At 48.6% G+C, this 14,538-nt stretch overlaps 1 pseudogene; it reads right to left on the bottom strand.

Annotated features, from left to right (window-relative positions):
• Nucleotides 1-7,907: 7,907 nt before the first annotated feature.
• On the bottom strand, nucleotides 7,908-12,843 carry LOC146799779 (uncharacterized; annotated as a pseudogene).
• Nucleotides 12,844-14,538: the final 1,695 nt, after the last annotated feature.

Genomic DNA, 14,538 nt, shown 5'->3' with positions numbered 1-14,538 from the left:
GTGGACTTAGAGTGCTGTGGAGTGGCATAGAGTGCAGTAGAGTGTCAGTGGATCAGAGTATGGAGTGGAGTATTGTGAAGTGTTGTAGAGGGGCTTAGAGTGAAGTGGCTTAAAGCACAGTGCTGCAGAGTAAATTAGCGTAGAGTCCAGTGGCATAGAGTGTATTGATTTTGAGTAAAGTGATTTAGAGTGCATTGGCGTAGAGTGCAGTGAGGTAGAGTAGCATAGAGGGCAGTGGCATAGAGTACATTAGTGCTGAGTAGATTGCAGTGGCGCAGAGTGCAATGGCAGAGAGTGGTGTAAAGTAAAGTGGCATAGGGTAGAGTGGTACAGGAAAGAGTGCAGTGGTGCAAAGTGCAGTCAAGCAGAGTAGAGTGTCAGAGTGCAGGGTCGTAGAGTGGTGTAGAGTACAATGGTGGAGGGAAGAATAGAGTGGTGTAGAGTGCAGTGATGTAGAGCACAATGGTGTAGAGTGACGTAGCATGCAGTTGTGTAGAGTGCAGTGGCATAGAGATGAATGTTGTAGAATATAGTGATGTAAGGTGCAGTGGTGCAAATTACATGGCATAGGAACAGTGGCGTTGGTTGCATCGGTTTGAAGCAAAGTGGTGTAGAGTCAATTGGCATAGAGGGCAGTGGTTTAGAGTAGAGTGGCATAGCGCGGCATGGAGTGGCATAGAGTGCAGTGGAGTAGAGTAGATTTTTCAGAGTACAATGGAGTGGTGCAGGGTAGAGTGCGGTGGCATAGAGTAGTGGTGTAGAGTGCAGTGGGTAGAGAAGAGTGCTGTCGAGTAGAGTGCTGCAGCGCTGATTGCAGTGGCATTAAGTGGAGTGGCGTAGAGTGGCATAAAGTGCAGTGGCATAGAGTAGATTGTTTCAGAATGGAGGGAAATTGCATAGAGGAGTGGTGCAGGTTAGAGTGGAGTGATATAGAGTAGTGGCACAGAGTGCAGTGTTGCGGAGTGGAGTTGTGTGGAGTGGTGTAGAATACAGTGGCGACGAATGCTGTGGTCCATAGTAGAGTGGGGTAGAGTGCACCAGCAGATTAGAGTGGTACAGAGTAGAATAGAGGGGCATTTAGTGAAGAGGCGTAGAGTGAAGTGGCGTAGAGTGCAGTGGTGTAGAGTGCAGCTAAGTGGCATAGATTGGTGCAGAGTAGCGTGCAATGGCGCTGAGTAGAGTGGTGCAGAGTGCAGTGCTGCTGAGTAGAGTGTCAGAGTGCAGTGGTGTAAAATAGAGTGGCGTAGAGTGCATTGGTATAGAGTGCAGTGGCGAACAATGGTGCAGAGTAAAGGGACATAGAGTGCAATGGTGTAGAATAGAGTGCAGGACTCCTAACTTTACTACTACTAAACTAAGAAAAATCCTAATTTTAAGACTTTCGGTTTTCCCAGAAGACATTTAGGAGTCCTACCTTTACTACTACTAAATTGAGAAAAAATCCTAACTTTAAGACTTTCGGTATTCACAGAATGCATTTAGGAGTCCTAAAGTTAGGACTCCTAACTTCTGTGAATACCGAAATGAGTAAGTGTCTTCTGTGAATACCAAAATGGTAGTAAGTTTAGGATTTTGTCTTAAGTTAGTTCTGTGAATCGGGCCCATAGAGTGCAGTGGCTTGAAGTGGATTGTTTCAGAGTAGATGGGAGTGGTGAAGAGGAGTGGTGCAGGGTAGTGTGGGGTGGTATAGAGGCAAAGGCGTAGAGTGCAATGTTGCAGAGTGGCGTGGAGTGGTGTAGAGCTCAGTGGCGAAGAGTGCATGGTAGAGTGGGGTAGAGTGTACTGGCAGAGAAGGGTGGTGTAGAGTAGAGCGGTGTAGAGTGACAAGGCATAGAGCGCAGTGGTGCACAGTAGATTAGAGTGACATAAAGTGCATTGACGTAGAGTGCAGAAGAGTGGCATAGCGTGGTGCAGAGTGGCGTGCAGTGGAATAAAGTAAAGTAGCGCAGAATAGAGTGGCAAATAGTAGAGTGCAGTGCTGTAGAGTAGAGTGTCATAGAGTGCAGTGGCGTACAGTGGTGTAGAGTAAAGTGACGTAGAGTGCAATGGTGTAGAGTGGATTAGAGTGCAGTCGCACAGAGTAGAGTTTAGTGGCATACAGTGGTGCAGATTAGATTGGCATAGAGTGCAGTGGGGTAGAGTGTATTGATTTTGAATAAAGTGGTGTAGAGTGCAGTGGCGTGGAGTGGCACAGAGTGCAATAGAGTGGCATAGACTGCAGTGGGAGAGTATGGTGAAGTGGCATAGAGTGCAGTGGTATAGAGTAAAGTGCAGTGGTGCAGAGCAGATTGGAATGGCGTAGGGTTCAGTGGTATAGAGTTCAGTGGCATAAAGTAAAGTGGCAGAGAGTGCAGTGTTGCAGAGCATACTGTCATAGAGTGCAGTGGTGTATAATAAAGTGGCGTGGAGTGCATTTGTATAGAGTGCAGTGGTGTAGAGTAGCATGGCGTACATGGCAGTGGTGCACAGTAGAACAGAGTGGTGTAGAGTGCAGTGCAATAGAGTTCAGTGGCATAAAGTAGAGTGGCAAAGAGTGCAGTGTTGCGGAGTATACTGTCGCAGAGTGCAGGGGTGTATAGTAGAGTGGCATGGAGTGCATTGGTATAGAGTGCAGTGGTGCAGAGTAGCATGGCATAGAGAGCAGTGGTGCAGAGTAGAATAGAGTGGCATAGAATGCAGTGATGCACAGTAGAACAGAGTGGCGTAGAGTGCAGTGGCATAGAGTATAGTGGCATAGAGTGATTTGGTGCAGAGTACATTGGTTTTGAGTAAAGTGGTGTAGAGTGCATTGGCACAGAGTGCAGTGGCATAGAGTGCAGTATTGCAGAGGAGGGTGGCATAGAGTGGAGTGGCGCAGAGTGGCGTAGAATGCAGTGGTGAAGAGTGCAGTGGTGCATAATAGAGTAGTGTGGGGTAGAGTGCATTGGAATAGAATAGAGCAGAGTGGTGTAGAGTAGAGAGGCGTACAGTGGAGTGGTGCAGAAAAGAGTGCAGTGACGTAGTACGGAGTGGAGTGGTGCAGAGTAGAGTACAGTGGAGTGGTGCAGAGTGGGGTGGGGTAACGTGTAGTATGCACAGTATAGGAGTGCACTGCCACTACAGACAACACCTCTTTAATTGAAATGACCATTACATTTGCACACGCATGCAGTTTTACTGCTAAACGTATACAGTGCAGAAACGAGAATGTTTGGAAATGTCATCACTCAATGTATTGATATGATCATCAGTGCGGTTCATTTACAGACATTTACATTTTGTTATGTTGCTAGAAAAAAATAACATCTGTACAGCTTTCCTCAAGCAGACCCTCACTAGCGAGCATGTTTGTCACATACATCCTCTCACTTTGAAGTCAGAAAAAGAAACATAAACACTGAGCTTCCTGGAAGACACAGCCTGATATTTGACCTCTGTGTTACAAAAAGCGAGTTTGTGAAAGAATACAGTAAACATGTTTTGGGCAACGGGAAAGACACAATTGAGCTGGACAGCCTAAAGCAAATAAAGCCATCAAATAAAAGCCAGAAAATATGAGTTACAAAGCCAATGAGAAGCAACAGGGGGAATTCATTCCTAGGTCAACTTTCTGAATGTCCCCTAGATGTCTTTAGCAAACCAGGCAGCCGCACTCTTTGGAAGGCCAAAAAGTGCAGTTTACTCACTCTGTTGGAGTCACTGTCTTTGTCCCCTCCCAAGTCGCACTTCAAACAGAAAGTGAGCAATGAATAACTTGCACCAGGGAAAGCAGTAAGAAAGGACAGGATTGATTATTCATTGTGTTCATTTTTCATTTACCTATTTCCATTCCACCCACGCAATATCTTACATATTAACCTGCAAAGACGAGTGAGAAGACCAGTCACTCGGGTTTTGAAAGTGCCACACAGTTCCCCTTGTTGTTGTTTACTGTGGTTTAATACACTCAGCCTCACGGTGAAGATTTCCTCACATCTTTCCAGGATTATAAACTCCTCCCAGAGCAAATGCTTCTACCTTGTCCTCCCCCCTCACATCCCCCTCAAATCTCTGTCCTTACAAAATTCAAACTGTCCCTCCTACAAAATAGATGCAGAGTCCTGCAGACAGGTGATATCGAAGAACTTCCAGCATGTCCCACCAGTCGAGGTACGAAGCTTCTCTCCCCTCATACTTGGAATGGTCTTCATGAGGGAAGGTGGGGCTCGCTATCCTGGGTTAAGAAGCAGGTCTACCCTGGGTAGGCGTTCATGAGGGAAGGTGGGGCTTGCTATCCTAGGATAAGAAGCAGGTACCCTGGGTAGGTGTTCATGAGGGAAGGTGGGGCTTGCTGTCCTAGGATAAGAAGCAGGTACCCTGGGTAGGCGTTCATGAGTGAAGGTGGGGCTCGCTGTCCTAGGATAAGAAGCAGGTCTACCCTGGGTAGGCGTTCATGAGGGAAGGTGGGGCTTGCTATCCTAGGATAAGAAGCAGGTACCCTGGGTAGGCGTTCATGAGGGACGGTGGGGCTCGCTATCCTGGGTTAAGAAGCAGGTACCCTGGGTAGGCGTTCATGAGGGAAGGTGGGGCTTGCTATCCTGGGTTAAGAAGCAGGTCTACCCTGGGTAGGCGTTCATGAGGGAAGGTGGGGCTTGCTATCCTGGGTTAAGAAGCAGGTACCCTGGGTAGGCGTTCATGAGGGAAGGTGGGGCTTGCTATCCTAGGATAAGAAGCAGGTACCCTGGGTAGGCGTTCATGAGGGAAGGTGGGGCTTGCTATCCTAGGTTAAGAAGCAGGTCTACCCTGGGTAGGCGTTCATGAGGGAAGGTGGGGCTTGCTATCCTGGGTTAAGAAGCAGGTACCCTGGGTAGGCGTTCATGAGGGAAGGTGGGGCTCGCTATCCGAGGATAAGAAGCAGGTGCCCTGGGTAGGCGTTCATGAGGGAAGGTGGGGCTCGCTATCCTAGGATAAGAAGCAGGTACCCTGGGTAGGCGTTCATGAGGGAAGGTGGGGCTTGCTATCCTAGGATAAGAAGCAAGTACCCTGGGTAGGCGTTCATGAGGGAAGGTGGGGCTCGCTGTCCTAGGATAAGAAGCAGGTCTACCCTGAGTAGGCGTTCATGAGGGCAGGTGGGGCTCGCTATCCTAGGATAAGAAGCAGGTACCCTGAGTAGGCGTTCATGAGGGAAGGTGGGGCTCGCTATCCTAGGATAAGAAGCAGGTCTACCCTGGGTAGGCGTTCATGAGGGAAGGTGGGGCTCGCTATCCTAGGATAAGAAGCAGGTCTTCCCTGGGTAGGCGTTCATGAGGGAAGGTGGGGCTCGCTATCCTGGGATAAGAAGCAGGTCTACCCTGGGTAGGCATTCATGAGGGAAGGTGGGGCTCGCTATCCTGGGATAAGAAGCAGGTCTACCCTGGGTAGGCGTTCATGAGGGAAGGTGGGGCTCGCTATCCTAGGATAAGAAGCAGGTCTACCCTGGGTAGGCGTTCATGAGGGAAGGTAGGGCTCCCCATCCCAGGAGCAGGTGTACCTTGGTTGTGGCTCCATGAGGGAAGGTAGGCTTGCTGTCCTGGGACCAGGAGCAGGTGTGCCATTGTTAGGGCTTCGTGAGGGAAGGTGGGGGTCGCTGTCCGTGGTCCACGAGTGGTGTCACCATCTGTCACTCTTCAGTTCAATGTGCAGATCTGGGTTCCACCTCCTTAGTGGCTGTGATAGAGGGCTGCAGAGGTATCAAGGTGGCACGACCGTATATCCTAAAACCTGAACTCTCAGGCCACTGTAGGCCATGAACCCCATTTCACCAACCAACACGGCCATTGAGACAAGTTGTGCAGGGGAACAGCCACAGATTTTTGAGAACAAATAATCAAGGTGACGGCACTCACTGGTAGGTTTTCATCTTCATCAAATTTAACACAAATGTCATCATTCATCAGAATACTTGCTGGGAGTACCACGGAATGTTCTTTGGTTTACACCTCTACATATTCTGGACTTAACTCCCTAACCATCAGCGTGTCCCTTTGTCTGGCCTTCATGGGCATGGCCTTGTTAACGTCTGCCCTCCCTCAGGCCAGTATAACGTGTGCCCTCCCTCAGGCCAATATAACTTGTGCCCTCCCTCGGGCCAATATAACGTGTGCCCTCCCTTAGGCCAATATAACGTGTGCCCTCCCTCAGGCCAATATAACGTGTACCCTCCCTTAGGCCAATACAACGTGTGCCCTCCTTCAGGCCAATATAACGTGTGCCCTCCCTTAGGCCAATATAACGTGTGCCCTCCCTTAGGCCAATATAACGTGTTCCCTCCCTTAGGCCAATATAACGTGTGCCCTCCCTCAGGCCAATATAATGTGTGCCCTCCCTTAGGCCAATACAACGTGGGCCCTCCCTCAGGCCAATATAACGTGGGCCCTCCCTTAGGCCAATATAACGTGTGCCCACCCTCGGGCCAATATAACGTGTACCCTCCCTTAGGCCAATACAACGTGTGCCCTCCTTCAGGCCAATATAACGTGTGCCCTCCCTTAGGCCAATATAACGTGTGCCCTCCCCTAGGCCAATATAACGTGTTCCCTCCCTTAGGCCAATATAACGTGTGCCCTCCCTCAGGCCAATATAATGTGTGCCCTCCCTTAGGCCAATACAACGTGGGCCCTCCCTCAGGCCAATATAACGTGGGCCCTCCCTTAGGCCAATATAACGTGTGCCCACCCTCAGGCCAATATGACGTGTGCCCTCCCTCAGGCTAATATAAGGTGTGCCCTCCTTCAGGGCAGTCTGTGACTCAATGATCTTTATGTTCCAGGGTCTGGTGGCTCTTTATCAGCAGTCAACACAACGTCAAGAGGTGATTGGTCATTTGCGGCTCCCACCCTTAGAGAGCTTCTGTGATCAATATAAATTGTGGTAGCCCAAGTGACTGGAGGATTCTTTCCAGTCCAGCAGAGCGGGCCCTTACGTGGTTGCTTCTCGTTTTTTGCAGTGATCTGATTGGTCTTTTGGAACCAAGCTGATCTGATGGCCAATCCTTAAGGCCGTGATCTTTCTGGTGCCCTTGCACCAATGCTGTGTGGGCCCTTCCCAACCGTCCGGTGCTCCTTTCGCACAAATTAAACATTTCTGAGCTATAGTAAAGGAACGTTTCAATTCTATTAAGGACTGGGAGGCGAGGATTATGCTGACCTTTCTGTATTGTTTTCCTACAGCAGCCAATAAAATACTAAAGCTCCCACAAATGCATAAATGTGACATGTCAACATGTGATAAAAAAAAACAATAGCAGTGTTCATAGTGGTATATATTGCCAATCCATCATCCCCACGCCCTCTTGCTTTGCGTGGAGGATAGCCATAAAATCCTCTTCTTCCCTTTCTCTTGAAAATCACTTCTTTTGCTTCCATAACCACAAGGAAAAAGCAGTAATTAATTGCGACAAATTGCCTTATACTTGTTGTCGTATCGCACGGTGTCAAATACCACTTGTGCATATAGTGAAGCTGTTAATTGTCAAATCGGGTCAGGACTCTATCTGTGCTCTTTTTTTATTCTGCTACCAAAGACAGCTTAGTCCTGTATTTCTTCTTTAACACGTACATCTGCTGGTGCTTTCATTGACATGAGTAGTCCTTCTTCGGTTTCCACATTCATTATAACACTCCCCCCTTTAGTTGAATTTTCAACTACTTCCTCACCTTCCCTATTGCTTAGTCATCACTGTGTACACATTCTACTCAATATCCTGAACTCTATTGACTAATGTAGTAGTGAACATTCCCCCTAATATCTGACTCTTTGCAACTTCCTATCACTATCTGGATGAGTCAGATATCAGCCACAACATCACCAAAATAGGAAACACGGTCTTAAAGAATCCCAAAATCCAAGATGGTACCAAAGCAGACCACCCCATGAACCACTCTTTGGGGGCTCCCCCCTCATTCACCATCTTATTTTGTAAGGTGTGCAAAGTTTGTAGCTGGGATGTAAGTGCAACAGGCCATGTGAATCTTGGTACATACTCCTCCTTCTATTGCCGTTATCAAAGCCAACACATATCTATGTTGCATAACCATAACTCTCAAGGCTCACAGTTCTCCTTTGATGGCATTGAAGACATCCTCAGTGGCATTTATAGCCTTTAATAGTTCCCAACAAGTTTTTTGTAACCACCATGCAGTTGCTTTTGCTTGAACGAATGGAAGGATGCTCTCGAAGAAGGTTTGGGCATCATTAAATACCCTTAGCTCCTGTGGGATGTCTTTCCAGGCTGTAGTGCCATAATACTTTGCAGCTCTCTTCCTCCGATGATGATGCAACAAGGTTGTTGGACGGCTCATGGGATAATCATGCAGTACAAAAATATCAATTCCTGGAATCACCAAAGAGGGACTCAGTCACTAAAGAGCAGAGGCCTTTCCAACCTGAAGGGAGTCGTGTACAAAGCCATTTGCCACAACTTCAATAAAAATCTCTTAGACTGGAGGAGCCCCATTGTATGTTGGAGGTGAATTTTGTGACGTTGCAGTTGATGTTCTCTCCGACCGGGACTGTTCCATTACCCCTGAAACACACGGAAAAAGGAATGGGTCTTCTGCCTGCTCGAAGAGTTGTAGGCGTTTCTACTGATGGAGCAGGTAAAACAAATTTTTGTATACCTACTCTAATTTGCATAAAATGTAACTTTACTTAACATTCTAACCTTAATTGAATAAACCGTTTGATGTGGATTTTGTTACTAACCAACATATTGCATTTTGATAAACACGAATTACACGTGGGACTGAATTGCTATTTTGCATGGCAAAGTTAAATTAACTAATAATGTTACGCAAACTAACTTTGGATTATGTTGGAGTAGTGAATAGAGTAAAATTGCATAGTTTGTGTTGCCTTGTGGTTGTATTGTGGCCCAGGATGTCATAAGGTGAGTATTATGGCTTTAAATGTTGCTACAGCTAGGAAAATACTAATATGCCTTCGGATTAGTGCAGGGAAAAACATTAGAAACTTCTTTTCTATATTTTAATTGCTGTTATATCTATTTTCTCTTAGTTAACATTCGGGCCTATTAGGCCACAGTGCTAAAGATGGAGGCCGCCGAAGCAGATGAGAACCTTTCTGCGCATGTCTTGACTACACCCGAGAGTCATGTGATGACCCGACTCCTGACCTGCCTGCACTTCATCAAGGAGGGTCTGCAAGGAAATTGACGGAGTGCCAAGTTATGGATATACAACTCAGTGTGAAACCCGGAAGGACAGTTGTGAGGGTGCCCTTGCTTCTTTGTAAAATAGCTAATACCACATACTCTACAGACAGTGTTGACGGTGGGCCTGTCGCTATTGTGGGGCTTTCCTGGACTGCAAATGCTGCTGTAGCCAGTGCTTGCTCACATGTGCAGTGACCTTTCATAACGGGATCTAGCTGCCCACTGTGATAGGCAATTGGTTTGTGCCCCGTTGATGTCTTTTGAGTCAGTACGGCCGTCCTCGTCACGCCATCACAATGACAGAAGAGGTAGGATGGTTTGGTGTAGTCTGGTGTTCCTAACACTGGAGCATTTGTGATTGCCTTCCTTAGCTTCCGAAATGCTGTCTCTCTTACATCAGTCCAGTTTATTTTATTTCCCATTGGTATGAACCTGTTTTAGAGCAGTCAGAAGTGGTGCAGGCAGGGTGGCAGAATCAAATACCCATAATGCAGAGTCACGGGAACGGCTGCATTTGTTTTGTGGTGGTGGGCGTGGGCATGTTTCTGATGCTTTCTGCTCTGTCGGGAGTCACCCTCTTCGGATATGATCTGTCCCAAATAGTGAACTTCTGTCTGCACATATTGCAATTTGTTTTTGTCCACTTTGTGTCCTTTGTCTGCAGGTACGCAAAGAAGACCAATGGTGTCCTCCCTGCATGTATCTTCAGTGGGGCTGCACACCAAAATGCCATCCACATACTGGAAATGGCTGCTTTTGCATGTTACATTTCCTAAATCCTTTTTCACTGTCCTGTTAAAGATACTCAGGGACTCCCAATGGCCCTGTGGGAGCCTTCCATAGCAATACTAAGTCTGTCTGTCCGTATATCCTGTAAGATATTGACTAGCCGGGTGTAGTGGAATGCATTTTTCAAATCGATTACTGAAAAATAGATGGCATCTGTAGGAATGTTTGACAGTATAACTGATGGGTCGGTTACCACCGGTAATTCTGGTATTACGATATCATTCAGGGGCGGAAATCTTGAATCATCCTCCAAGTTCCCCCAATAGCCTTTGTTATAGGATAAATGGGCGTGTTACAGAGTGATGTTCTCATATATTGCTTTCTGCTCAAGAGACGCCTGTATTGTGGGAAAGATGCCTTCTCCTGCTTCTTTGGATAAGGGATACTGACGTGCCCTGGGCAGTATAGCTCTGGTTTCAATGTCATTTTCCACAGGTTCCACTCCCTTGATCAGCCCCACATCGTGTGGTCCCTTTGTCTATAGACTCTCTGGTTCCCTTGCCAAATCCGTTTCTCTCATTGTACTATCTTGTGCATGTTCTGGCCCTGTCCTATATTGCAAACTGCACTCTCATAGGAATATCTATTTGAAATACCACTGTCTCAATTGATGGGCTGTCGTCAAACATTTCTTCATCTGATATGTCTCTCAATTTGGCCTCTGGATTCGTAAATACTACAAATGCCAACGTTACTTGTCTCCTATCAAATGCTATCGTTAATGCAGAATGTGACTTTATTTCACGGACCATTATCTCTAACACCACTTAAGGTTCTTCTATGGGATCGACCGGTCTCTCGGACCTAAACAATAGTTCTTTCGGTATCTGCACTGCCTTTCCCAGGAGCGCTGGTGTATGCGCTATCAAAAAATATTTCAATGCAAAAAGGCCTCTGTATTCACTGGATTTCCTCTGGCCTGTTGTCCCAAGTCCTCATGAGCTATAAGTGACAATTTTTTACCTGGTGTGATACCAGGTGTGTAACATACCATCGGCCCATCTTCCAAGAAAGAGATGGTCATATTCAGCTTACTCATAAGATCTCTCCCAAGAAGACTGACAGGTGCCTCTGAACAATATAACAACGGCCCTTCAATCTGGGCGTCTCCTGTTGTCATATTGTAGGAGGCTGGCCTAGTATATGGTGCCCCTTGAAAGGGTGATGCACCCTGCACTAATCAAGGCAAATCTTATGGAGATTTTAGTGGTCTTTGATAACCTTTGAAAGCTCTCTAAGTGGTAGCTGTGGAGAGAAGCCTTCAGGCTTATCTTGAAGGAGTGTAGAGCAGTTTGTTAGACCAACTTTTATCTGTAGTGTAGGTTAGAAAAGAAACCACAGAGTGTTTATGAAAAATAAGGATATTTATTGCACAATCACTATTCCTTGGTATATCTCTTATCTGGAGATATCAGTAATGCACATCAGAACACTTCAAAGAAATCAGGTAAGTAGCACAAACATACACTGGGCTCCAGGGGGAGACCAACCCATATACTAAATAAGTGGAATGCGAACTACAAGGGAGAATGATACTTGGATCAAAGGACTTAGAAGAGCTGTGAGAACAAGGAACCACCCACTGTACGTACCCAGGAACCCCAAGGAGGCCGTGTGCAGAGTGGAAACACAGGCGCGTCCCCAACAAAAGTCAATGGAGAAGTCGCAGTTTTAAAGAAAAAGGACTCTTCCTAGAGGACCCCGAAGAAACCCTTCGTAGGATGGAAGGTTGGAGAGCCACCCCACCCATGGATGCCCCAGGAACCAGGTTACCTGCACAAGGGATGCCGTGTGCATAGGGGTGACGTGACATCGGAACCACTCATAGACGGAACTGGGCAACTCTGGAACAAATTCCTCTGAAGAAGTCTGTGAAGATGTCCGGTGAAAGCTCTGATTGGCAGTCATCAACATGTGAAAAATGTTGCTGGCAGCAATTACACGACTCAGGGACTTAGTCCACTGTCCTGAAATAATAAATATAATAGTATAAGGGGCACCCCTAGTTCCTATGGGGGGACCCAGAGGGACCTCCCCTGGGGTAAAAAAACAGAACAATAATGGCATTATCCCAAAAGACTCTTGTGGGATCAGGAAATAACATGGCGGCCGGGCCACATTTAATTATGTCATGCTCCGGGGAGCCTATCCCTGGGGATGATTTCATAAAGGTCAGGGGGGCTGCATGGCCCCCCACCCGAGCCTACAAAGGCCCCAGGGCGCCCACTCTGGGGCTGATATTACTTTTTATGTGGAGGTGGGGCATGTAGCCTGCATTCCAAGCTTCAAAGTACTAGGAGCCCACCCCAGGAGCTAAAATCCCTTTTTATTGGAAGGGGGCCGAGAGGCTCCACGGGGCCCACCTCCGAGGACAAACAACTTTAGGTAACTATGGAGGGGGCTGTGCGACCCCCCTCCCTGAGCCTGAGAAGGCCCTAGGGAGCCCACCCCCGGGCCGATTACCTGAAGGGAGGGGGGCTGCGTGGCCCAACTCCCTGAGCCATTAATGGCTTGGGGACCCTATCCTCGGGGCCGGCTCTCAGGCTATGCAAAAGGGAGTCCACCCCTGGGATATAGCAGTTTCTCTGCCTGCAGCGGTGTGGGCAGGGAAACCTGTGTTAGCTCTTGCTTAGTGGGAGCATTTTCAAATCTCCTGCCAAGCGGGAGCAAACACAAAGTCCACTTCCAGTGGGTGGAAGCTCAAAAAATGCTCCTGCCGACTGGGAGCAGACTTTTCATGTTTTTCCCTGCACTGAGGCAGGCAGGGAAACAGATGAAAAGATTGATCCTTCCCGCAGGGAGCAGCATTATTAGTTGCTTCCTGTGGGCAGGAGTACTGCCGCCTCCTGCTTTATGCGGGGAGCCGACTGTGGCCGCTGGGGCATTGGGGCACCACCTGCAGCCCCAAACGGGAGTATAGTGGGTGCCTTGGGTGGGCACTGGATCGCCCAACTTTTATTGAGCAGGACCCAAGGGATGGGGTCCTTGGGGCCAAAGTCAGCCTGGGCAGTGGGGCTGCATGCTCCCCTCCCCATGAAAATTATCCGGCCTCTGGGGATGGGGTCTGGCTTGGGGAGGAGGCCTACTTGCCCCCTCTGCTCTAAGGATGGTGCCGGGCCCCAAGGGGTTGGGGTCCTGTGGCCGAAGTCAGTCCGTGTGCCCCCCTCCCCATGAAAATTGTGCTGACACCGAGGCCAAGGGGATGGTGTTCCCGGGTGGAAGTCTGCATGTGGAGGGGGCTGTGTGCCCCCTCCCCAAGAAAATTGCGCTGGGGTCCCGGGGCTAAAATCCATCTGGGAGTGGGCCGTGTGCCCCTCCCCCTCCCGCTAAGTATAACACTGCGACCCGGGAAATGTGGTCCCTGGGGCCAAAGTCGGCCTGTGGAGGGGGGCCGTGTGCCCACCTTGCCATGAAAATTGTGCTGGACCCTGGAGGATGTGGTCCCCGGGGACTGGAGAGGGGGGCCACGGGCTCCCCTCCCCCTAAATTACGACGGGCCCCAGGGGGTGGGGTCCCAGGGCAGAAATCAGCCCAGGGAGTGGGGCTGCATGCCCCTCTTCTCCTAAACAATGACGCTGAGGGATGGGGTCCCCGGGGCTGAAAATGGCTCTGAGAGTGGGGCCACGCACCCCTCCCCTTGAAATATTAGACAGCACTGGGGTCCCCAGGGCCTGAAGAGGATTGTGGAGAGGGGGTTGGGGTCCACAGGGACAATAATGTCTAGGGGAGGGGGCCAATTGGCCCCCTCCCCTTTATTTTAAGAAATGGCCTGGGGATGAGTCCCCAGGGCTTAACAAGGGGGCCTCATGGCCCACGCCCTTTATTTAAATAAGTGGTCCCTGAGGATGAGGTCCGCGGTGCTCATAACGGACCGGGGAGGGGGGCTGCATGGCCCTCTCCCCTTTAGTTTTAGAAATGGCCCTGGGGGAGGGAGTCCCCAAGGGCCTAACAAGACATGGGGAGGGGGACTGTGCCCCCCGTCCTTTACAGAAATAAGGGTCCCTGGGGGATGGGGTCCCTGGGGCTTATAACGGTTCTGGAAGGGGGCTGCGTGGCCCCTTTCCACTATATTTTTACTAACGGCCCTGGGGTATGGGGTCCCCAGGGCCAAACAAGGCTCGGAGGGGGGCTGCGTGGCCCCCTCTCCTTTAATTAAAACGCAAACGTACTTGGGGGATGGGGACCCAGGGCTAGGCCCTATGGCCAACCCCCGCAGCGCACGGCCTATGGCTGTGCATAGCGTTGGGTTGGATGTAAGGGGGGGTGTTGGCTGCAGGCCCTGCTGCCAACCCCCCCACCATGCATGCGAAAGGACGTGCACAGCGGGTGGTTGCATTTACGTTTGGTAAATAAGTATTACTTTACGTTAAAAAATCCCTAGAAATTCACTGAAAAAATACAAAGTTTAAAGTAACAATATAGTTAAGTGTGATAAAAAATAGTTTTTTTGTTTTTTTTAAACTTCGAAATTCACAGAGAAAACAAAGGTTAAAGTAATGTTATAGTTAGGTGAATATGTCAGTGATAATATTAACATTTCGAAATAAAAAAAACCAGAAGTTCACCAGTTATAGTTAGCA

The sequence above is a fragment of the Triturus cristatus genome, chromosome 9, assembly GCF_964204655.1.
Source record: "Triturus cristatus chromosome 9, aTriCri1.1, whole genome shotgun sequence".
Taxonomy (NCBI): Eukaryota; Metazoa; Chordata; class Amphibia; order Caudata; family Salamandridae; genus Triturus; species Triturus cristatus.
This window is presented reverse-complemented; position numbering and strand designations above follow the sequence as displayed.